Source organism: Taudactylus pleione, unplaced genomic scaffold, assembly GCF_031769625.1.
Source record: "Taudactylus pleione unplaced genomic scaffold, aTauple2 ptg000083l, whole genome shotgun sequence".
Classification (NCBI taxonomy): Eukaryota; Metazoa; Chordata; class Amphibia; order Anura; family Myobatrachidae; genus Taudactylus; species Taudactylus pleione.
Genome location: NW_028284485.1, coordinates 18,279,488 through 18,306,425, shown reverse-complemented (window position 1 = coordinate 18,306,425; position 26,938 = coordinate 18,279,488). Strand labels below are relative to the sequence as shown.

Sequence of the window (26,938 nt, the reverse complement as noted above, 5' to 3'; positions counted from 1 at the left end):
TGTTGCGATCTCCTTGCCGATGGAAGCGGAAATCTGCAAATAAACAGTGGTTTAGAATAGCACCAAACACGGTCTGCTTATCATGTAATAAACCCTAGATATCAAAATACCTGCATTTCACAATAGGTTTGATAACATATAAAACCTTTAATATTAACCTTAATGCTAGGGACCCTTTTTGTGTAAGTATGCAATGTGTCAGTGTGGGGATATTAGACGCTAGTATGCGTTGTACATATTTGTATAATGAGGACTTTTAACCTGGGGCAGTGGCAGACGCATGACACTAATAATCATAATGGCGCCGTACACGGGGTATCGTACATTCACTACTATGCGTGTTGCGTTTTATGTGTACAGTGCTTTGCTAAACAGTGCAACTGTGCGCTGTGCATCTTGTATATTATATGTATGATTTAATGTGCGTATGGGGTATGGTGGGACTTTAAACAATATGCGGTAGCAATGTAGTCGCACGATGCTAATAATAGCATGTTAGCATTGCACATAATGGTTTTATGCTGACGACGCAAGATGGCGTCGTCAGGGGAAACATAAAAATGGCATCATGTGGATTCTAATTTTATAATTTATGTCTCAGCCAATCATCCGGCTTCGACAATTCTCACGTGCAATCATCATGGTACGTAGTCATAAAATTTAATAGAAGCAAATATAAAATACACATTAAACACATTAATTACACCAATTATTAAATACAAACCTATAACTAATACTTTCAGGAGATAATTATATAAAGGAGTATAACATCTGCAGAAGGTTTCTCTCTTCCTAATAAATATTGTGTATATTAGGTAAAAAGTTGTCCATTGACAATTGTCATATAAAGTTGCAAAACTAGTTAGCAGCATCTCTTGGAGGAATAGTAGGAATATTAGTATCAATGCAATATCATATGTAAATGCAATTAGTGTTCTCTGGGCCTCATTTAGCAAGGATCGTAAGTCTGCATCGCACGCACCTGCTTGCTGCAAAATTATGCAAATCAATGTGATTGCAGTGCCCACCGCTGTATAAAGCCACCCACTTCCCATTACATACATCTGCAAGTCAGCAAATACATCTGTAACATTATGTAACATGGGACCCATATGCACAGTTGTGGTTTAGCTGACCCTGACTCACAAACTCTGAAACTTCCTGCCACCATCTAGACCTCTGGCTGTGCATGCCATCGCAGGGGCTTAGTTATGCATGCCCCTGTAACAGCAATGAAACGGTGCATAAGCATTCGCAGAACACAAGCATCGACCGGGTGCGTGCATCCACAGACTTGCGATCCAAGCTGAATGAGGCCCACTATAAACAGATAAAAACATCAACATTTGCATTAATAAAGTTATTGGCACAATTCACTCTAGATGTAAGTGTCCGTGCATATTTGTACATTATATATGTAAGAGTTGCGCCTGATATACTTTATGAAGGTGGTTCAATAAATAAAGTGACATGACCTCTCATGTGTGTAAAGTATTTAATTGTTATTTCCCACCAGGCCAGAGCAGGTGGGAAATAAGACCACTGGTTCCCCTCACAGCCGTAGCTTATGCCTCATATCAGTCATACTGTCCCAACATCAGTTGTAAGATGGTGGGGCTGGCAGAAACATGGTTAAACATTGAGGTGTGTAGTGTGATCAGATTTCTGCATCTAAAGCACACATCAGCAGCTAAAATTCATCACCAACTTGTTGAGATATACAATGATAATGTCATGTTACGGAAACAGGTTTGGGTTTGGTGCACTGCCTTTGATAATGGCAGGACAGACATTCAAGATGAGCAGTAACCCAGCCTGCCAAGCACATCCACTGAAGATGACAATTTGTACCACATTGAAAGTCTGATTCAGGAAGACATGCATTTGAGTTAGTGATATTGCTGACGAACAGAACATCTCAGTGGGTACTGTGCACAGCATCATTCATGAACAACTCGGATACAGGGAAAAATGTTCATGCTGGGTATCGACGCAACTCACAGACATTCACAAAACCAATAAGATGGGATTGTCTCCTATGCATTTGGTGCAGTACCATGAGGAGGCAGTGCAGTTCCTGCAGTGTATTGTTACAGGTGATGAAAGTGCATCATGTGACACCAGAGATGAAGCAAGCATCCATGACATGGAAACATGCATCATCCTTACCTTGGTGGCCATGTTTTGGGATCAAAACACCATGCTTCTTGTTAATTTAATCACCAAAGGAGATACTGTAAATGCTGTCCGCGATTGTGACACATTGAGTCAGTTGCGGAAGGCAATTTTTCAAAAATGACCTGGGTTGCTGCGAACAGGTTTTGTATTGCTGCATGATGATGTTAGGCCACATTCAGCCAACCACACATGTGAGTGTCACAGTGTGCCGGACACTAGGTGTTACTTACTCGGTCCGGCACTGGGTTCCAGATCGGTGGCGGGTAGTAGAAGGGGAGTCCCCGGCACCCTCTGCTAGTGTCTCGACACCCGCGTCTCCCTGCTGGGTTGATGTTGCTGTGAGTGCAGGCAGCATGTACACCCGCCTAGGGGTGCACATGCCAACCTCCAGGAGAATTTAAATGGCCAAGCACACCTCCTAGTGCGTCACTGGAGGCACCCAATACAACATCCCCTATAAAAGGGAGACTCAGGGTACACTCCTGTGCCACAGTATAGGCTCCATTACCTTACTCCATCTTCTCCATGGTACTGCACTTGGTATTCCGGTTCTGACTTTGGCTCCATTCCTGACCCAATACTGCCTGATCCCTGGTACCATCTTGTCCGTTTGATTCTGACCAAGATTAATTATGTTTGAATGCATTCATTGTTCTCCACTCCAGTCCAGAGCACACCAGCACCTGTACTAGGGAACCTAGTCTGAGGTCTGCGACCTGCGTGTCAAACCTCCTTGCAGGGGTCCTCAGTTCTGGGTCTTGTCAATCCCAATGTATGGGCTAGCATCTATTATCTATCCCTGAGTTGCGACAGTACTACCATTGGAAGGCACTGGACCATCCTCCCTACAGCCCTGACCTGGCACCAAGTGATTTCCATTTCTTTGAACCATTATAGAAGCAACTGGGTGGAAGGTGAATCACAACTGATGGTGAAGTTCAGTGAGTCATCGTTGGTTTCAAGCATTTGACATTGATTTCTTCTATGCCAGGATAGATGCCTTGGTGTACCATTGGAACAAATGCTTAGACAAGTATTGGGACTACTGCATGTGGAAAAATTAGCTGTACCAAGGCCATACTATTGATTATATGTATATATGTACAAGTTCAATAAATTTACACAAAGAGAGATCTTGTTAACCTATTTATTGAACCAGTGAAATAAATATGTAGAATAAAGTCAGTGCGCCTCTAAAGCTGCTCAAAACAGACTAGGTGATATAATATGGTATAACCCAGAACCACCTTTAAATAATATAGAAAAACAAGTTCACCACCAGGTCCGTAAAGGCGCTACTATGTTGTCAATTGATGACTTCCAACCATCGAAGTGACTGAAATTTCTTCACATATAGTTGTTCCAGTATCACTCAAAAGAAAAAAGTAGAATACTATAGCATAAAACCTTTTAAAACTTTTAAATATTCATTGCAGAATATTTAAAAGTTTTAAAAGGTTTTATGCTATAGTATAGTATTACATTAGCCAGCCAGCTCGCAGCCTTTGGCCAATATTGTCAAAAACAATATTGTGAGCTGTGAGTTGGTCAAAATTGACTGGAAATGATTGAAAATAATTATTATTTATGTTAATAATACCATAGAATAAAACAGGTCTAAATGACATGATTTTAAAGAAATCCAGTACTAAAACAATTGAGGGTGGTTTTGCCAAAGCAGTGGCGTAACTCGGGTCTTCAGAGCCCAGGGCAAACTTAAGATTGGCACCCGCCCACATTGGAAAATGAGTTTTGCTCACTTTAGGTGCATCTCAAAAATGGGCATGGTCAAACAATGAAAGGGGCATGGCTAATGAAAATGGGGTGGGTCAACATGACACACCACCAATTTCTTGCCAGTCTGGTAACATTCCTTTCTATTCCATATGCACCTTACCTCTACGGTGGTTTCTCACAATGTGGAACCTCTGAAGAAATACATCCTCCCTGGCACGACGGTGTCTGCAGTTGGTATTCAATATTTATGTAGGTCAAATCATCCGGAAGATGCCTGTTTGTGTAGGAATATTAGCAAGGTCATTATCATATGATAGCCACACCATCATCTCCTTCCCTGCATCTCTCAGCCACACCATCATCTCCCCCTGCATCTCTCAGCACACCTTCATTTCATGGCATAATTTTAGCCACGCCATCATCTCCCCCTGCATCTCTCAGCCATGCCATCATCTCCCCCCTGCATCTCTTAGCACACCATCATCTCCCCCCTGTGTCTCTCAGCCACACCATCATCACCCCCTTGCATCTCTCAGCACACCATCATCTCACTGCATCATCTCTTAGCCACACCATCATCTCCCCCTGCGTCTCTCAGCCACACCATCATCTCCCCCTGCATCTCTCAGCACACCATCATCTCACTGCATCATCTCTAAGCCAAACCATCATCTCCCTCCATGTCATCTCTTCTTAGCCAAACCATTGCCTCGCCCCCCCTGTGTCATCTCTCAGCACACCATCATCATTCCCCTGCATCAACTCTCAGCATGCCATCACCCCTCCTCCCTGCATTGTAACTCAACAAACAGACACACACTAACACAGAGACACACACTGACACAGATACACATACACTGACATAGGTATACACTGACACAGATACACACAGACATATACACACACACTGATACATATACACACACACTGACACAGATACACAGACATACACACACACTGCCATAGATACACAGTGACACACATACACACACACTGACACATATACACATACACCATGACACACATACACATACACCATAACACATATGCACACACACTGACACATATATACAAACACACCATGACACATATACACACACTAACACATATACATACATACACACACACACACTGACACATATACATACACACTGACACATATACACACTGACACACACACACTGACAGCCTATACACACACACAAAGCCTATACATATACACACTTACACGCAAAGCCTATACAGACACACACACAAAGCCTATACAGACAGACACTTACACACAAAGCCTATAGAGACACACACTTTTACACAACACTGAAAGCCTATACAGACACACACACACACACAAAGCCTATACAGACACACACTTACACAAACACAAAGCCTATACAGACAGACACAAACACAGAGCCTATACAGACAGACACTTACACACAAAGCCTATAGATACACACACTTTTACACAACACTGAAAGCCTATACAGACACACACACACACACAAAGCCTATACAGACACACACTTACACAAAGCCTATACAGACACACACACACAAAGCTTATACAGACAGACACAAACACAGAGCCTATACAGACAGACACTTACAAACAAGCCTATAGAGACACACACTTTTACACAACACTGAAAGCCTATACAGACACACACTTACACACAAAGCCTATACAGACACACACTTACACAAACACAAAGCCTATACAGACACACACACACAAAGCCTATACAGACACACACACACAAAGCCTATACAGACAGACACAAACACAAAGCCTATACAGACACACACTTACACACAAAGCCTATACAGACACAAACTTACACACAAAGCCTATACATACACACACTTACACACACAAAGCCTATAGACACACACTTATACAAACACTGAAAACCTATACAGACACTTACACACACAAAGCCTATACAGACACACACTTACACACACACAAAGCCTATACAGACACACACTTACACACACAAAGCCTATACAAACACTTACAAACACACACAAAGCCTATACAGACACACACACTGAAAGCTTATACAGGCACACACACAAAGCCTATACAGACACACACTTACACACACACAAAGCCTATACAGACACATACTTATACACACACTGAAAGCTTATACAGAGACACTTACACACACAGAAAGCCTATACAGACACACACTTATACACACACTGAAAGCTCATACAGACACACTTACACACACACACAAATCCTATACAGATACACACACACATAGCCTATACAGACACATACTTATATACACACTGAAAGCCTATACAGACACACTTTCATACACACTGAAAGCCTATACAGACACACACTTACACACACACACACACACACACAAACAAAGCCTATACATACACACACAAAGCCTATACAGACACACACTTATACACACACTGATAGCCTATTAAGACACACTTGCACACACAAAGCCTAACCAGACAGACACTTACACACAAAGCCTAGACAGATACACACACACACACAAAGCCTATACAGACACATACTTATACACACACTGAAAGCCTATACAGACACACACTTACTTACACACACACACACTGAAAGCCTATACAGAGACATACACAAACACACAAATGCAGCCAGAAGCAAAAATGAACACACACCTTCCCCTCCCGCGGCAGCTTAGCCATCCAATACATCCCCCCCAGCAGCAGTTTAGCCATCAGCCTCTGACCATCCCCCCAAGAATTTACCTGTGGTGAGTGGAGATGGAGAGCACCGGGGAGGGAAAAAAATCACTCCTCACCTGGTGCAGATGGCAGCTCTAGTCCAAGTCAGGAGGTGGATAGAGCTTGGTGGGAAGGCTAGAGCGGGTGCGAGCCTCCACTGCAGATCACCCTACAGGCAGCCAAGCCTGCACCAGGCTAGAAGTCACACTTGCCTGCTCATTAAAGGGCACTCAGGACACAATGGTGGTAGGGAGAGGGTGTGCGGGTATGATGCCCTGGTCGGCGGCCCCCCCTCTGCATGGGCTTGCCATGGCACCCAGGGCATGTGCCCCGCTTGCCCTGCCCTAGTTATGCCACTGTGCCAAAGCCAAAACACAACAATGATTTAGAACCAAAAACAATACACGGTCACCTGCAAACATCTCTACTGTATATCTGAGAGATGTTTTGTTTAACACGTGTTGCTTGGATGTGCAAGGCATATGGCGTTCATGTTGATTATGTTATTTATTATACAACATAATGAGGTTATTTTAAGAGAATAACTAATACAAAGTAGTAAATAATTTCGCTTTTTAGTGTAGTCACACTTGCCTGCTCATTAAAGGGCACTCAGGACACAATGGTGGTAGGGAGAGGGTGTGCGGGTATGATGCCCTGGCCGGCGGCCCCCCCTCTGCATGGGCTTGCCATGGCACCCAGGGCATGTGCCCCGCTTGCCCTGCCCTAGTTATGCCACTGTGCCAAAGCCAAAACACAACAATGATTTAGAACCAAAAACAATACACGGTCGCCTGCAAACATCTCTACTGTATATCTGAGAGATGTTTTGTTTAACACGTGTTGCTTGGATGTGCAAGGCATATGGCGTTCATGTTGATTATGTTATTTATTATACAACATAATGAGGTTATTTTAAGAGAATAACTAATACAAAGTAGTAAATAATTTCGCTTTTTAGTGTAGGATGTTTGTCATGCTGAATTTTGACATAAGGCTTAATGTGTCTGAAAATGCAAAAGTATTTTTATTATTAAAAAAATCAGGATTGATTATAACATCTCTCAGGTTAAGCAACTCTTTACTTACAGCTTGATGGCAGCAAGGAAATTACATGTCAGGTGGTGTGCTAAAGGCCACATGATGCCTAATAGCAAAAAAATCAATGTGTATTTTTTATTTAATGCACAATATTGCAAATACAAAGTGATGGATGAACTGGTTGTCATTTGGAAATGGACCATGCCACTTTGCTGCGTTGCAGAACTTTAACTTAAAAATAAATTGTATAGATAATTGTCGACAGGAATTTAGGAAATATAAATCATATACTTCAAGTGATCTGTAAGACTAGCAGTATATTTTGAAAATTTATTTGAAATTCTTAGGGCTGCTGTTTTATGGAGGAGAACATAATTGATGATACTCAAATCCAAGGCATTAGGTGAAATCTATACATTGAAATGACAACACGAATGAAATAATTATAAAAATAAAAATCACATTATTTATATATATATATATATATATATATAAATAATGTCAATATATATATATATATATATATAAAATACACGCAGCATTTCATGCCAATTGATTACTTCCTCCCACTCCCGCCTCCAAGATTTTGCCCGCACTGGAACTCCCTCTCTCTCCCCATCAGACTCTCCCCCTCTCTGCAATCATTGAAACGATTTCTTAAGACCCACTACTTCATTAAAGCCTTCCAGCTGCCATCCTAACTTGTTGCTACATCTTCCTTCCTCCCTGCCTACCCCATCTGTGTCACTCCTGTTTATCTGCCCCTCCATTTTAGAGTGTAAACTCTTTCGAGCAGGGCCCTCTACCATCTTGTGCTTCTCTCTACTGTATTTTCACTTATCTCTTACTACCCACTAGGGCAACTAACACTTGGCTGCTTATGTGGGTGTAAAGGTTGCAAATATAGCAATGTTTATTATCCTTGTCCATGTCCTGCTTTGTATTGTATTGTATTGTATTGTATTGTATTGTAAATGCTGGTTACTTATTTGTTTATGTACTTTGTAAGGCACTGCAGAACACTTGTGGTGCCATATAAATAAATTATAATAATATTTATATATATTGTGACAGGGTCAGCGAAATTCCACATGAAGTAAATGTGGAATATCCAGATCTCCCAGGTTTGGCAGAGCAAAGGCATTAGGATTGTGTAAATGTCCAATTCAGGTGTTGCCTCAATCAGTGCCTGGATAGGCAGCTGATTACAGACACCTGTGAGAAGCTAGTTTAAGAACTGCAGAGACACTGGGGAAACTGAGACTGACGGTGAAATAGTCGCCTGGCTTATAGGCCTGGGGGTGACTAGTGTCAGGGTTCCTGGACCTGCAAGTCCACTGAAGAAATATTGCTGTATTGGAAGACTTTGTATGACATCTTGCCTGTGAACTGCCATATCCTGTGTACCTGCTTGTGGTGAGCAATAAAAGCTACTAATGGATTTTACCCTGACTATGTGATTCTTGTCACATTTGGTACCCAAACAGGGACTCTTGCTGGATACTGCTATGCAGCAAGAGCCCAGATACAGTGACCGGATCCACCCACAGTGGCAGTGAGATGGTTTCGGGACTCTACCCACTGCACAGCGGTCTGTGAGTACAGTAATCCCTTTACTAGCAGTTGGGTGGGGGAGTGTGGCAGGCCAGCCATAAAATGGCAGTTGTTCACAGTGATAATATGTTTGTGTATATGCAAATTGTGCACAATGTAAAAACTGCTTAATTCCTGTATATGGGTGAATGGCCAGGGAATGTGGTGCAGTTTTAAGAGAAGCCAGCTGATATAGTTTGTTGGGAATCTGGATTCCAAAAGAGAATTTATAAAGTCTCTTAAGTTTGTCCATAAAGGGATAAAGCAGTGTAATATGAAGGAGCTGTTGAAAGGTTTTGCTGAAATAGCTGCAGGGCGACAAGCTATGGCAACAGCGCATCAAACACAGATGCAAGAGCAACAAGCTCTGGCAGCAGGGCATCAAGCACAAATGCGAGGACAACAAACTCAAATTCACTTATTACATGCAGAGCTAACTGAAATAATGAAAGGCGGGCATGAACGAGAGGTGATACAGAAGCTTACTCTATCTGACGACATTAAAGCTTTTCTGAGCACCTTTGAGCATACTGCTGCATGTTTAAATTGGCCTGAGGAGGAGTGGGCTGCCAGGCTTGTCTCTGTCTCACAGGGGAAACTCAGAGAGCATATGTTGATTTAAATGTGACTGAGGCAAACTTCTATCCGCACTTGAAAATTGTCATATTAGACAGAATTTAAGTGACTGGACCTAGCAAAGCTCAGGAGTTTCAGGAAAGGCGGCAAAACCCTTCTGCAGCTCCAAAGGTCCAGCAGGGAAAATTATCCAGGTGTAAGGAGAGGTTGTAGCCGGATAAGAACTCTGCTCAGCGTATAGTAGAGGTGGTGGCTTTGGACCATGCTGTGCAGGTACTAGATCATGTGGTGCAAGAATGGGCTCTACAGACTGATCCTCAAATGTTTGAGGAGTTATCGGTGGTGATTGAATGGTACCTGACTTTTGGGAAGTTAAACAAAGCCAACAGGGCATTCCAGACAGTTCCCAAACCTAGAACCCAGGTGTCAGTTGTTACAGCCAACAACCCACCTGCAATTGTGTGTTTTGACTGCAGCGAGCCCGGTCATTTGCGCTGGCACTGCCAAAAGCAGGGCGAGCTGATGGACTGTAGTGCTAGAAAAACAACTCGACCAGTGGTCAGCATGGCTGTTGAAAGCACTTCACCGGCACAAACCAGCTTGTTTCATTTTATGATGCGAGTGGAAGGCCGGGAGGTCTGGGCCTTAGTGGATACTAGCAACAAATTAACCATCATCTCTGCCAACCTGGTCCCACCTGGGACTGATCAGGTGCTACCCCCAGAAAAGATTATATGTGTACATGGGGATGTAGAAGAATGCCCCCTAGTGCACCTCCCAATAGTAATCAAAGGGCAATCCCTGAAGGTGGTAGCCGCAGAAGCCGCCAGGCCAGCCTACCCATTGATCCTAGGTCGGGACTCTCCATTATTACAAGAGGTGGTTACGTGGCATGATGACAGCAGAAGGTCAACATCAGAGATGTCCCAGGTGCCAAGCTCTGCTGTTTCCCAAAGTTTGGTGGCAGTAACGCCCTCCTTGGCCAGTGAGCAGCCGGAGGGGAGTGAGACCAAGATACAGTGGGTTACCATTGGCAAGGAAGTGTCCTTTCAGGATTTTGGTCATGATCAACAGAATTATGGATACTTGATAAATGATTTGAAAATGTTGCAGAGATAAATGGTAGAGTAATCATGGCTTTACCAGCAGAAGGTGTACCATACTTTGCATTGAAAAATTATTTGTTATATTGTGTAACCTATTTGTAGGATAGGAGAGTACTGTAGATCAATTGCTGGTTCCTCAGAAACATGAGCAGTTGATGCTAAGGGCGGCTCAAACACACCTGTGGGGTGGCTATTTGGGAGAGGAGACAACTCTCCAGCGTATTCAGTTACGATTCTTCTAGCCCGGCATTCATGCAACAGTAAAAATATATTGTCTGAAATGTCCAGTGTGTCAGAAAACAGCTCCACGGCCAGGGTTTAGGGCACCCTTGGTTCCTTTCCTTGTCATTTCTGTACTGTTTCAGAGAATTAGTATGGATCTGATAGGGCCGGTGGAAAAATCTGAATGTGGTAAAAAATCATATTAGTGGTGGTAGATTGTGCCACAAGGTACTCGGAGGCCATCCCACTATGTAACATGAAATGTAGCACTATTGCCTGGGAATTGTTGATGCTATATACCCGCTTGGGAATACCAAAGGAGGTCTTAACGGACCAAGGTACCCCTTTTGTCTCTAAACTAATGAAAGATATGTGCCGACTGTTAAGGTGGATAGGATTACTACCTCAGTTTACCACCCGCAAACAGATGGGCTTGTTGAATGCTTTAACCAGACCCTTAAACAGGAGGTGATGAGTTTAGTAGCATGGCACCAAGATGTGTTCTCTGCCATTCTGGGAAAAACCCAAATTATCCAGCATGATATCGTTAGTCCTCTCGGGGTGGTAATAAAACAGAGGCCATACTGTATACCCAAGACAAAGCAGCAGCAGTTAAACAGGAAGTAAAGGAAATGCTGCACCTAGGGGTCATAGAGGAATCAAATAGCGAATGGAATAATCCCATAGTTTTAGTACCTAAGCCTTCTGGTGCTTTAAGATTCTGCAAAGATTTTTGCAAGTTAAATAAAGTATCACAGTTTGATTCCTATCTGATGCGCCGGGTGGATGAGCTGGTGGAGAATTTATCAAACAGCCAGTATCTCACCACCCTAGATTTGACAAAAGGGTATTGGCAGATTCCTTTAACTGAGATTGCTAAAGCCAAACCAGCCTTCTCTACCCCAGAAGGTTAGTTTCAGTATAAAATGCTGCTGTTTGGTCTGCATGGGGCTCCGGCAACCTTCCAGTGGGCTATGAACAGGTTGCTGTGACCTCACAAGGAATATGCAGCTGCATATCTAGATGACATAGTCATCTTTAGCCCCGACTGGGAGTCACACCTACCAAGAGTAGAAGCGGTGTCTTAATCTTTATGGGTTTATGGGTTTACTGCTAATCCTGAGAAGTGTGACATTGGAATGGTGGAGGCAAAATATTTGAGATATGTTGTAGGCAGAGGGCAGGTAAAACCTCAGCCCAGTAAGGTGGAGGCGGTCCTCACATGGCCTAAACCCAAATGTAAATCCCAGCTCAGAACATTCCTTGGCTTAGTGGGTTACTACCGCAGATTCATTTGTGATTTCACCACTAGGGCAGCACCATTAGCTGATTGTCTTAAAAAACAATCCCCAGACAAGATTCTATGGTCTAGAGCAGCAGAAGCTGCATGGCAGGGAGCGCTGGTACTCCACTGTGAAGCAAAAGTGCTTGGCAACCAAGTGGGCAGTAGACTCATTAAAATATTATTTGTTGGGGCGGAAGTTTGTGTTGGTTAACAGATCATGCCCATTTACAATGGATGCACATGAACAAAGACGTGAATGCTCATGTAACCCATTGGTTTTTGTCTTTGCAGCCATTTAAGTTTGAGGTGCAGCATTGTCCGGGAAAACAGCACCTCAATGCTGATGACCTTTCCAGGAAGTGTTTTGGGCCTGATCTTCCAAGCATCCGTATGGTGAAGCTAGAGGAGGAGGAGGAGGAGGAAGAGGGTGAGGATGGTGAACTGTGAAAAATGGCAGAGAGCTGTGTACCTGGATGGATGGCACAAACTGATGTGGCCGAGGCAGATAGCTCACTTGAAAGTGTTGTAGCCTCACCAGGGTGATTGAAGTTAAGTGGGGAGGAGTGTGACAGGGTCAGCATAAGTGTGGAGGAGTGTGACAGGGTCAGCATAATTCCACATGAAGTAAATGTGGAATATCCAGATCTCCTAGGTTTGGCAGAGCAAAGGCATTAGAATTGTGTAAATGTCTAGTTCAGTTATTGCCTCAATCAGTGCCTGGAAAGGCACTTGATTACAGACACCTGTGAGAAGCTGGTTTAAGAACTGCAGAGACACTGGGGATACTGAGCCTGATGGTGAAATAGTCTCCCAGCTTATAGGCCTAAGGGTGACTAGTGTTATGGTTCCTTGAACTGCAAGTCCACTGAAGAAATATTGCTGTATTGGAAGACTTTGTATGACATCTTGCCTGTGAACTGCCATATCCTGTGTACCTGCCCTTGGTGAGCAATCAAAGCTACTGATGGATTTTACCCGGTCTATGTGATTCTTATCACAATATATATATATTTGTAAGAGAACCAAACCCTCCCGAACTTACCCATTCCGAGTGGATACCAGCTGGGACTTGAAACTCCAGCCAATTTTGGATTCCAAAACAAAGCAAAAGGTAATCTTTCTGGTGTCGGATCTTGTGTGTTTTAGATCCAATATAAATCCCTCCTTTGGTGATTTGGGCACCATTTCACACAGGACCGCCAAGAGAGAGAGCTGCATGACAGTGTTATGCTCAGCTGACCTAGGCTATTTCACACAGGACTGCCAGAGAGAGCCGTGTGCTAACTGAGCTGACATCATTTAGTTCAGTTGAGAAACTGAGTGAGACATGAAAAGTTGAGATTGAGATATATACATACATTAGACTAGAGATATTAAATATATAACTCCACTTTCTGTTTTATGGTGTATGCAGAGTCAAACACAAACAAACACACCTACACAACCTTCCTTCTAGGACCTTATATCTCCAGTAGGAATATCACATTAGTGTGGACTGGAAATCAGTGTGCCACTATTACTAAAATGAGTTGCAACAGTGTGTAAAAAAAATAATAATAAAAAAAATATATATATATATTATAAGGGCACGTCGTGCCCTTATATTAAGGCTGAATCTATAAAAACGGCAATCTCCATATAGAATTTTGGAGGGGGGCATGGTGTTTAAGGGGCTAAACCCCAAAAAAACTATTAGTGGTACCAAGCTGAAATTTGGCATGGACAGGCAGCACTGTCGGGTTGGCGCCCACCAGGTGAAGATGCCGAAGCCCTGGTGGGTTGGCCCCCGCCAGATGAAGATGCCAGAAGACCTAGTGGGTGGTTGTTATGAAAAAGAGCTGACACAAGCTGCCTCCCACTAGGCGGAGATGCAAAAGCCCTGGCGAGTTGGCGCCTGCCAGGTGACGATGACAAAGCCATGGCATGTTGGCACCCACCAGGCGAAGATGCCAGAAGTCCTAGTGTGTGGTGGCCATTAAAAAGAGCTGACATGGGTTGCCATCTACTAGGCGAAGACGCTGAAACCCTGGCAGGTTGGTGGCAACCAGGAAAAGATGACTAAGTCCTGGGGTGACAGCAGCCATGAAAAAGAGCTGAAAGGCTGCTGCCCCCCAGGTGAAGGTACAGACAAAATAATATTTATTAAAAAAAATCAGTGTAGTCTGTTCATTTTTAATTTTTCTATTACAAGTGTACTACATGTACCAGTGGGCCCTATTGCCCCACTTGCTGGTACATGCTGTTTTCCAAGCATGTGGATGAGGCTTGCTAGGACCTATAGTTTACCTGAAAAAGACAATATTCTTTAAAATGCACCACATTACACAATCAACCCAGCATCCACCACCCAGGGGTGCCTGGGATAGCCACGGGCTATCAGCCCAGGATTGCGGTGCCCTGGAGAGGGGGACTATTTTATTGGGGGGTCCCCAGCTCCCCAGGTGCTGACTAGTGGCCAGGGTTAATGCTTCACCTGGGGGGCCAGTGAAAGGGATCCCCGGCCTGGGCAGACTAGCGACCAGGGTTAATGCTTCAGCTGGGGGGCCCTTTGAAAAGGCTTCCCTGGCTGTGGCATTAGCCCCCCCCACTAGAAAGTCTGATGCTGGTTCTGGACAATACAAGGGGACCCTAAGCATTTTTTCCCCCTGTATTTCAGGAACCAGGACAGGCTCAGAGCCCAGTGCTGGTTGCGCAGAATACGGGTGACCCCTACATCCCCTGTATCTTGGCAACCAGGGCTGGTTCTGATTAGCCTGGTGCTGGTTGTTTTAAATACAGGGGACCCCTATGTTATTTTTCCCCTGTATTTTCACAACCAGGACCGGCAGTGAAAAGCCCATGGTAGGTTGTGCTTTAGGGGATGGGGGCCACTTTACACAATCAACTTAGGCACCCACCACCAAGGGGTGCCAGGGATAGCCCCAGGCTGTCAGCCCAGACCTGGGGTGCCTTGGAGAGGGGGTCCCCTTTAGGGGCTCCCCAGCTCCCCAATCTGAGCTAACTAGCAGTCAGAGTTGATGCTTTGGCCGGGGAGCCCAGTGGAAGGGTTCCCCTGGCTGTGGCATTATCCCCCCACTAGAAAGAGCTTGGTGCTGGTTACTGATAATACAGGGGACCCCCTATGCTTTTTGTCCCCTCTATTTCCAAAACCAGGACCAGCTCGGCTGAGCCCAGTGCCAGTCATGCTAAATACAGGAGACCCCTATGTTTTTTGTCCCCGAATTTTGACAACCAGAGCTGTCTGTAAAAAGCCCAGTGTTAGTTGTGCTAAATGCAGGGGACCCCTATGCTTTTTATCCCCTGTATTTTCACAACCAGGACTGGCAGTGAAAGCCCGGGGCTGGTTGTGCTTTTGGTGAGAGGGGGGACAATGTCCTTTTTTTAAAATTTTATACATATTACATTTTTAACATAGATGCATAAATAGATCTCACTGACACATCCATGCATCTTTGTCTTATTAATTTTATTTTCTCAGATGCATGCCCAGCACCAGTGAGCTCCTCTGTTGCCTGCTGATGCCTCTGTGCACTGAACCACTGCTCCCCACCCCTGCTGCTACCACTACCCCGCATGCCTACAACCTGCCCTACAGCCATCTCTCACTCTGTACCTTCCAAACCACCTCCTGTGTGCTGGCCCCTCTTCCACCTGCGCTAATGTACAATTTTGTTGCCCTTCTCCCCTGCAGATGGCACGGTTTGCTCCTCCAGACTCTGAGAGTTAATACATTTTTAAAAACAATGAATCCATAGACAAAAAACCTTACAGTTTAACATGTCCCAGTAAGGCTTCTTACACATGATCAAGTTGTCAGCTTAAGTGGCACATGACATGACAACATCTCCTCTTTCAGTTTATCCAAGAACCTGCTGCCAGAAAAAACTGAGCTTTTCCTAGAGACCCATTGGTGATGTGGATGAGACAACACAACATTCTGACATCTGGTCACATCTAAAAGAATTGCCCAAAACTAGTGACACCTCTACCATAACTCAATCTGATATAGTCACCATCCATAGAATGGTGGGAGATTATTTTAATGACAGTGTACAGTATGCATGTCAGACAGTCCCTTTGGCTACTGGGAGGAAAAAAGGCAATTTAGAGACCCTTGTACAAACTGGCTATAAATTCCATGAGGAAGATCTTTACCACCAATTACATTTAAGTACTGAGACCTCTGTAATGGTAGATTCAAGTGGTGATGAGTTGATATAGTGTGAAGATGATATTAACACTGATGAGGGTGAGAATGACAACATTTTTCCACTGTAGAGAAGAGATCATTAACATGGGTGGGTGGAAGAGCCTAAGGACATTTCCATCTTGCACCTCTTTTCTTTGCATTATGCACTGTTTGGGGCATTGGTGACTGTAATTTTGCGTAGACAACAAACATTTTTATAGTTTTATTAAACTGCCATCCTGTCTGACACTGTTGTGTGGCAATGTTTCACAGATGTCCTATATTCTTTTAAACTGCCGTGCATTTGTGCCACTGCTCTATTGCTTAGTTCAGCCAGCCAGCTCGCTGCAGCCTTTGGCCATATATGATGAAACGTTGAAACAATATTATGAGATGTGAGTTTGTCAAAATTGACTGGAAATGACTGGAAATTAATGTTATTGAGGTTAATACTGTAGGAACAAAAACATGCCCAAATTATGTGATTTTAGCTGTTTTTATATTTTTTGGGAAAAAATACAGATCCAAAACCAAAACACAGCAATGAATTAGTTCCAAAACCAAAACACGGGGGTCAGCACACAACTCTACCCTGAAGTAAAGCGTATTCTTTATATTGGTGTTAATAACATACAGTGCTTTACTGTATACAGTAGTACTCTCTTTATTTCCTTTCACACACATACTATACACATTGTAATATCTTGCTCCCTTTACTAACAAATTAGCTTCCAGTAGTTTACCTTCCTGCAATAGAAAATAATTTATCAATAATTGAAATTGATCCACTTGATTAAGAGTGAGGAGGTGTAAGTACCTTTGGTTTGGGAAGGGTTAAGTTATTAGAGCAGCATCATTAGTTTAGGTGTCAACATTAGTTAGCTAATAGGATTTTAGTGGGATTGTTTAGGGTTCTTAAGTAAACTGCAGAGGAGCCATCTTCTTCTTTGCAGTTTTTAATTACCACCCACTCACACAACTTGCTGGTTTGCAATTACATATCTATTTTATTTTCATTAGAATGTGTTTTATTGCATTATCTCCAAAAGGCGAGGTTCAGCTCAACAGAAAGCAGTGCACATCTTCAGCCTCCTATGATGTAAGAGTGGCTTGGTGACACTTCCCATTTCAGAGCGGCAAGTTTTGTCTCTACCTTGGGGAGGACCAGGTCTCCATCTCAGGGTTGGGCCAGTTCAATACCAATTGAGAGGGAGTGGTACTTTGTGCGCTGGGGTTGGTGCTGCCCCAATTAATTTAAATATTTATCTAGCTGTGGTCAAAGTTGCACTGCTTTTGTCTGCCACTCTTCATTGCAGTACCATTGACTGTTGCAAGAGAATGGATTACAATGTACTGCTCGATATTGTAGATATGATGAATGGTGAGACATGTTGACAGGGGTGTAACTAGATATTTGAAGGCCCCAAAGCAATAGTTTATAAAGGCCACCCAATGGTGAAATATGTATATAACACATGTAACTTTGAGAAGGAAGATGGGCACCCCTAAGCTCTGGGCCCCATAACAGCGACACCCCTTGCACCTATGGTAGTTATGTCCATGCCTGTTGGATTTAGTGCACAATGCAGGTCAACCCACAATAAATGCGGACTGAATGATGCAGGATACACTTGGTAAGCAGGTAACTGGAGATGAGTCCCTGGCATGGTGTGCACTATGGGTGCAAGTCCTGGATACCTGGTGCAGGTGCACTCTATGAGCGCAATTATCTGTAACCTTCCCTCCCCCTCGCGACCCTGCCTCCCTTAATTACACTTACCTGCAGTCATCGGTGCTCCGGTGATGTCCTCCGTGGCTCCGGTCAGCTGACATCCCATCCTGCACTGGGACTCAGTCAGCTGATGACCAGGCCCCAGTGCATGCTGAGAGACCTTCTGACCGGAGGGAGGACACCACCAGAGTCCCGATCACTGGTCCCTGGACTCAGGTAAGTTTATTTTTTTATTTTTTACTAAGCTGTTTTTTTTTTCACAGTGTATCAGCATGTGGTCTGTTTAGACCACACAGCTGATCACTGGGGCTGGCTCCGGGCTCAGCTCTGCCTGGTAGAGCAGAGCAGGAGTCTGGTAACCGGGGGAGACCCTGGATAACGCCACCTCCAGGTGGTTTTCCCTGGTATTTTTTCACAATTTATTTTGAGTAACTTTGGGAATTTTCGGAAATATTACAATTATGGGAAATGCGATCTGCTTACTAAAAATAAGTGATATTTAGGGGTTGGAGTAGAATTTTATGAATTCTACTCCAATTGCCCTATAGTAACTGTAGGTGATTCTAAAATAATGTGAAAAGGGTGTGAAAACACCCTTTTTCACTTTATTTTAGTAAAAATAATGGTCGATGGTCCCCACTGCGCATGCGCACGACGGAGGGAGCTCCGTTGTGCGCATGCGCGAGACCCGGCGAGCGAAGGACTTTCCATCGCTCCGGGTCTCGCACCAAAGGGGGCGTGCTGTCGATGTTGATTGACAGCACGCCCCCTTTGGTGGGCGTGCCAGGGGCATGCCTGCCAGACAGAGGCGTTCCCATGGGAACGCCTACCGTCTGAAGCCGGCCCCACTGACATCACTAGTGATGTCAGTGGGAGTGATTTTGGCTCTGATAGAGCCAAAATCACTCCAGGGCTTGTGGTTGAGAAACCCGACCACAGGGTTTCACTCGCAAGTCTGATGGTCGCGATGGTCAAGACCATCGCTACCATCTTGTTGCACGGTCGTATATGCTGTGGGTGGTGACCCACAGCTATACGAGCATCCAGGAGGACGCTCCATATTAATGGAGGAGGGCCCTGATTCAGAGCGAGCGCTCTGGTCACAGCGTCCGGCTCTGAATCAGGGCCAATGTTAATAAATAGAGCCCTAAGTCTCAGATATCATGTAGACATCCAGACTCTGGGCCTGATTCAGAGCCAGACGCTATTTGCGCTTGCTCGTTCAGAAAAAGGGGCCAGCTATTTAAATTGAGCGCTCGCCCTTTGCGGTCTGTTGATGCCTCTATGTCTGAGTGAGCGAACGAAACATGCGCTCGCTATTTTGTAAAGATGCCCCCTGGCCGCTCGCATCCTACGTCATCTCCGCTTTTTATTTGATTAATCGAGTACATCGAAAGGCGTCTGAACTGCTCGCAGTGCTTGGGGTTGGATTTTCCTACCGCAATCATGCGAACAGTTCAGGCTAAGAAACAACCAAGTGATGTGGTTGATTACGCTGCTTTGTTAATTATGCACACCCTTAAAACGCCCGTTTTGACCGTTTGGCATGCCTGCGTTCAGATCTCCACTCCCCATTTTCAAGCACTGTCCCCTGTTACCACTCACAAACACCTCATCCTGTCACTCAAATTAGCAGGAACTCGCTATTTTGCGAGCGCTCGATTTCCGACCGCAATGACTGGTTGGCGCATGCGCATTATGACCCATACGCATGCGCAGTTGTAAGAACATCGCTCGGAGCGAACAAGCGGCCACTTACGAGCAGGGCCGCCATCAGGGGGGGACTGCCGGAACTATAGTCCCGGGCCCGGACTGAAAGGGGGCCCGGGTAGCAGCAGAAGCAGTGTAGTGGACATGTGCCGGCGGTATTTTCAATTTGGAGCTTTCCGCAAGCTGATCGGAGCTTGAGGACCGGCAGCCAATCAGGAGCGGCCGCAGCTGCAGCTCCTGATTGGCTGCCAGTCTGCAAGCTCTGGTTGGCTTGCGACCAGTGCTATATTCAAAATGTGTTGCCTGCCCCCTGGGACCCTCTCTCTCTGTCCGGGTAAATGTACGCGGCATGGCTGGAGCAGGAGCAGCAGGGAGAGGCTGTGCAAGGAAGACAGCAGCCGGGGAGAGAGGGAGCAGCAGCTGTGGGCGGAGATGCTATTTACAGCTGCCACGTGTGGTGCAGAGGAAGGACGGCAGGAGCAGGAGAGGCTGGAGACTGACCAGGTATATAGACTCCAGCTCTCACACCCTGCTCTCACACTCACCCTCACCCTGCTTTCACACCCTCAACCTGCTCTCACACACTCACCCTCACCCTGCTCTCACACCCTCACCCTGCTCTCACCCTGCTCTCACACTCACCCTGCTCTCACACTCACACCCTCACACCCTCACACTCACACCCTGCTCTCACACTCACACCCTCACCCTGCTCTCACACCCTCACCCTGCTCTCACCATCTCCCCCTGCTCTCACACCCTCCCCCTGCTCTCACACCCTCCCCCTGCTCTCACCCTCTCCCCCTGCTCTCACACCCTCCCCCTGCTCTCACACCCTCACCCTGCTCTCACACTCACACCCTCACACTGCTCTCACACCCTCCCCCTGCTCTCACACCCTCAACCTGTTCTCACACACTCACCCTCACCCTGCTCTCACACTCACATCCTGCTCTCACACTCACACCCTCACCCTGCTCTCACACCCTCACCCTGCTCTCACACCCTCACCCTGCTCTCACACTCACACCCTCACCCTGCTCTCACACTCACCCTGCTCTCACACTCACACCCTCACACTACTCTCACACTCACACCCTGCTGTCACACTCACACCCTCCCCCTGCTCTCACACCCTCACCCTGCACTCACACCCTCACACTGCTCTCACACCCTCCCCCTGCTCTCACACCCTCAACCTGTTCTCACACACTCACCCTCACCCTGCTCTCACACTCACACCCTCACCCTGCTCTCACTCACACCCTGCTCTCACACACCCTGCTCTCACACCCTCAACCTGCTCTCACACACACACCCTCACCTTGCTCTCACACTCACACCCTGCTCTCACCCTCCCTGTCCCAATGCCCTGCTAGCGGCTCCCCAGCAGCTGCAAACAGTAGAGGGAGCAGCCGCTGGCCAAAGAGCCAACCCCTCCTCTCCCCCCCATTTTTGCAAGCCCCACCCCATGTATAAACAGCAAACCTCTATATGTGTATTTGAGGTTCTTCAGACCATTTAGCTGGAATTGCCCATTTTCTCATGATAGCGGTTAGATACTACTAGACAGAACATGTATGGCCACCAGACGTGACCCAGAGTTGCATGGATGGCAATGATCTGACACCACCAGACCCAGTAATAGAAGCTATGACCCCAATGTGTGACACCCTTTACCTACATAATCCCTGTATGATGAATCAAAGATTTTACATTTTAATTCACAAGTTCATAAGACCTTCTTCCAGTCTTCAGTAGTCCATTAACCACTTGTCTGGCATCGTCGTATCAGATATGACCATACCAGACTGGGCTTTCCCTGACATGGTCGTATCTGATACGACCAGTCAGGAAAGCTCTGTGGGCGGCTGCTGGAAAATAAGTTTCTAGCAGCCGCCAATCACAGAGGGACCTCCTGGTCCCTCTGCACACTGTTCCTCCCTAAGGGCCGGCCGATCACTTCTAGCAGTGATCGGACAGCCCAGTGCCGCCACACCCACCCCCGACAGCAGCCCGGCAGCTGCTGACAGGGCAGAGAAGGCAGCGCTGATAGCGCTGTCTTTCTCTCCCTCTCTCTCCGGAGGACAGCTGCTGACAGGGCAGAGAAGGCAGTGCTGATAGCGCTGTCCTTCTCTCCCTCCTCCGGAGCCAGCAGCAGCCCGGTGGCTGCTGACAGGGCAGAGAAGGCAGCGCTGATAGCGCTGTCCTTCTCTCCCTCTCTCTCCATAGGACAGCCGCTGACAGGGCAGAGAAGGCAGCGCTGATAGCGCTGTCCTTCTCTCCCTACTCCGGAGCCAGCAGCAGCCCGGAGGCTGCTGACAGGGCAGAGAAGGCAGTGCTGATAATGCTGTCCTTCTCTCCCTCTCTCTCTCCGGAGGACAGCCGCTGACAGGGCAGAGAAGGCAGCGCTGATAGCACTGTCCTTCTCTCCCTCCTCCGGAGCTAGCAGCAGCCCGGCGGCTGATGGCAGAGCAGAGCAGCCGCCGGGCAGAGAAGGACAGCGCTATCAGCGCTGTCATTCTCTCTCTCTCCACCCCCGCTAGCAGCAGCCCGGCGGCTGCAAACTAGACAGAGCAGCCGCCGGGCAAATAGAAGGTAGTGCTTTCAGCGCTGACCTTTTCTCTGCCCCCTCCCTGTCCCAACGCCCTGCTAGCAGCTCCCCAGCAGCTGCAAACAGTAGAGGGAGCAGCCGCTGGCCAAAGAGCCAACCCCTCCTCCCCCCCCCATTTTTGCAAGCCCCACCCCATGTATAAACAGCAAACCCCTATATGTGTATACTATATATATATATATATACATACATACACTATATATGTGTGTATATATATATATATACATACATACACTATATATGTGTGTGTGTGTGTATATATTAGGGGTGTGCACCGGCCACTTTTCGTGTTTTGGTTTTGGATCTGGATCTTTCTTCGTGTTTTGGATCTGGATTGGTTTTGCCAAAACCACCCTTCCGTGTTTTGGGTTCTGGGTTTTGTGTTTTGGATCTGTATTTTTTTTAAAAACAGCTAAAATCACAGAATTTGTGGGTTTTTCTGCTCCTATGCTATTATTAACCTCAATAACCTTAATTTCCACTGATTTCCAGTCTATTCTGAACACCTCACAACTCACAATAGTGTTTTTATATCCAAAAGGTTGCACCAAGGTAGCTGGATGACTATGCTAAGAGATACGAGTGGGCGGCACAAACACGTGGTCCATCTAGGAGTGACACTGCAGTGGCAGACAGGATGGCAGTTTGAAAAACTAGGCCCCAAACAGTACATAATTCAAAGAAAAAAAAGAGGTGAAAGATGGAATTGTCCTTGGGCCCTCCCACCCACCCTTATGTTGTATAAACAGGACATGCACACTTTAAACCAAACATTTCAGCGCCAGGGTCTGCCACACGACTGTGGCTGAAATGATTGGTTCGTTTGGGCCCCCACAAAACAAGCTGGCAATTAATCTGTCCCTGCACAAACTGGCTCTACGGAGGCAAGATGTCATCCTCATCCTCCTCATCCACCGATTCCTCACCCTCTTCAGTGTGTACATCCTCATCCTCACAGAGTATTAATTCGTCCCCGCTGGAACCACAGGTCCCTCTGTACGTTCTGGAGGCTGGTCTCCCTGGAAGAGTTGATAATTCATTTTATGAACATCATCTTCTCCACATTTTGTGGAAGCAACCTCCTACGCCTTTCGCTGACAAGGTTCCCGGCTGCACTAAACACTCTTTCGGAGTACACACTGGAGGGGGGGCAACTCAGGTAAAATAGAGCCAGTTTGTACAGGGACCTCCAAATTGCTTCTTTTTCCTGCCAGTACAGGTACGGACTGTCTGACATGCCTACTTGGATGCTGTCACCGATGTAATCCTTTAACAGACAGACGCATGCTTGTCGCTGCTGCTTTAAGGATACAGGTGCGGCTACAGCCCACACATTTCACAAAGACAGAAAAAAAAGAAGAATATTTTTATTGTTTGTGGAGCGCACTTTGAGGGTAACACCACCCTTTAACAGACAGATGCACGCTTGTCGCTGCTGCTTTAAGGATGCAGGTGCGGCTACAGCCCACACATTTCACAAAGACAAAAAAAAAGAAGAATATTTTTATTGTTTGTGGAGCGCACTTTGAGGGTTACACCACCCTTTAACAGACAGACGCACGCTTGTCGCTGCTGCTTTGAGGACAGTATCATATGCAGTGACAGTAGACTTGTCAGAAATTGTTGGCACGTCCTTCAGTCCGGACCAGATGTCCAAACCGGCCCTTGACTTATGACATAGGTGCACGCTTGGCGCTGCTACTGTGTTGATGCACGTGCGGCTACATCGCACACAAGTCACAAACACATAAAAAAAATATTTTTTTATTTTTTGGAGCACTTTGAGGGTTACACCACCCTTTAACTGACAGACGCACGCTTGTCGCTGCTGCTTTGAGGATGCAAGTGCGGCTACAGCCCACACAATTCACAACGAAAGAAAAAAAAGGAATTTTTTTTTATTGTTTGTGGAGCACACTTTGAGGGTGTCACCACCCTTTAACAGACAGACGCACGCTTGTCGCTGCTGCTTTGAGGATGCAAGTGCGGCTACAGCCCACCCAATTCACTAAGACAGAAACAAAAGAAGAATATTTTTATTGTTTGTGGAGCGCACTTTGAGGGTTACACCACCCTTTAACAGACAGACGCACGCTTGTTGCTGCTGCTTTGAGGATGCAGGTGGAATCTAGACGGGATTTGGAACCGGGGACACACTACCTCCATCAATTGTCTAAATCCCACTGCACTAATGGCGGATACCGGACGCACGTCTAACACCAACATAGCAGTCAAGGCCTCAGTTATACGTTTTGCTTCAGGATGACTGCTGTCGTACTTCATCCTCATCGCTAGAGACTGTTGGAGGGTCAATTGTTTAGTAAAAGTAGTGGTGTTCCTACTTCCTCTCTGGGATGATAAACAACTCCCAGCAGCAGCAACAGCACTAGGAGGAAGTGGTTCTTGATCTTTCCCTATTTTATTTTTATCGGAGAAAGTTTGGTCCTCCATTTATGTTAAATTGATATATACGTGCGGCTAAGGCGCACACAAACACAGAAAATATTTTTTTTATTTTTGCTGGAGAGTAGTGCACTTTGTGTGTTACACCACCCTTTAAGAAATGAGCCAGCCGGCTCTTTACTTATGGGATACAGGCTCACGCTTGGCGCTGCTCCTTTGTTGATGCACGTGCAGCCACAGTGCACACAATTCACAAACACAGAAAATATATATTTTTTTGGTTTGGACTGGAGTGTACTTTGGGGGTTACAGCACCCTTTAACGGTCAAGCCAGCCGGCCCTTTACTTATGACACAGGCGCACGCTTGGCACTACTTTGTTGATGCACGTGCGGCTACTGCGCACACAATTCACAAACACAGAAAAAATATTTTGTTATTTGATTTGGAGTGTACTTTGGGGGTTACAGCACCCTTTAACGGTCAAGCCAGCCGGCCCTTTACTTATGACACAGGCGCACGCTTGGCACTACTTTGTTGATGCACGTGTGGCTACTGCGCACACAATTCACAAACACAGAAAATATTTTTTTTTTTGGTTTGGACTGGAGTGTACTTTGGGGGTTACAGCACCCTTTAACGGTCAAGCCAGCCGGCCCTTTACTTATGACACAGGTGCACGCTTGGTACTACTTTGTTGATGCACGTGCGGCTACTGCGCACACAATTCACAAACACAGAAAAAATATTTTGTTATTTGGTTTGCAGTGTACTTTGGTGTTACAGCACCCTTTAACGGTCAAGCCAGCCGGCCCTTTACTTATGACACAGGCGCACGCTTGGCACTACTTTGTTGATGCACGTGCGGCTACTGCGCACACAATTCACAAACATAGAAAAAATATTTTGTTATTTGATTTGGACTGGAGTGTACTTTGGGGGTTACAGCACCCTTTAACGGTCAAGCCAGCCGGCCCTTTACTTATGACACAGGCGCACTCTTGGCACTACTTTGTTGATGCACGTGCGGCTACTGCGCACACAATTCACAAACACAGAAAATATATATTTTTTTGGTTTGGACTGGAGTGTACTTTGGGGGTTACAGCACCCTTTAACGGTCAAGCCAGCCGGCCCTTTACTTATGACACAGGCGCACGCTTGGTACTACTTTGTTGATGCACGTGCGGCTACTGCGCACACAATTCACAAACACAGAAAAAATATTTTGTTATTTGGTTTGCAGTGTACTTTGGGGGTTACAGCACCCTTTAACGGTCAAGCCAGCCGGCCCTTTACTTATGACACAGGCGCACGCTTGGCATTACTTTGTTGATGCACGTGCGGCTACTGTGCACACAATTCACAAACACAGAAAATATTTATTTTTTTGGTTTGGACTGGAGTGTACTTTGGGGGTTACAGCACCCTTTAACGGTCAAGCCAGCTGGCCGTTTACTTATGACACAGGCGCACGCTTGGCACTACTTTGTTGATGCACGTGCGGCTACTGCGCACACAATTCACAAACACAGGAAATATTTTTTTTTTGGTTTGGACTGGAGTGTACTTTGGGGGTTACAGCACCCTTTAACGGTCAAGCCAGCCGGCCCTTTACTTATGACACAGGCGCACGCTTGGCACTACTTTGTTGATGCACGTGCGGCTACTGCGCACACAATTCACAAACACAGAAAAAATATTATTTTTTTAGCACTTGGGGGGAGCACACCTGATGGACAGAGCACCCCCTGGACAACACTACAGCACCCCTTTAGGACTGGGACACTGCACAGGACTTTGGAGTGGACACAGCC

General features: G+C 45.8%; 1 pseudogene; it reads left to right on the top strand.

Moving 5' to 3' along the window:
* The window catches only part of LOC148532158 (uncharacterized), a 32,316-nt pseudogene extending 16,115 nt beyond the window's left edge, over nt 1-16,201 (top strand).
* Nucleotides 16,202-26,938: the final 10,737 nt, after the last annotated feature.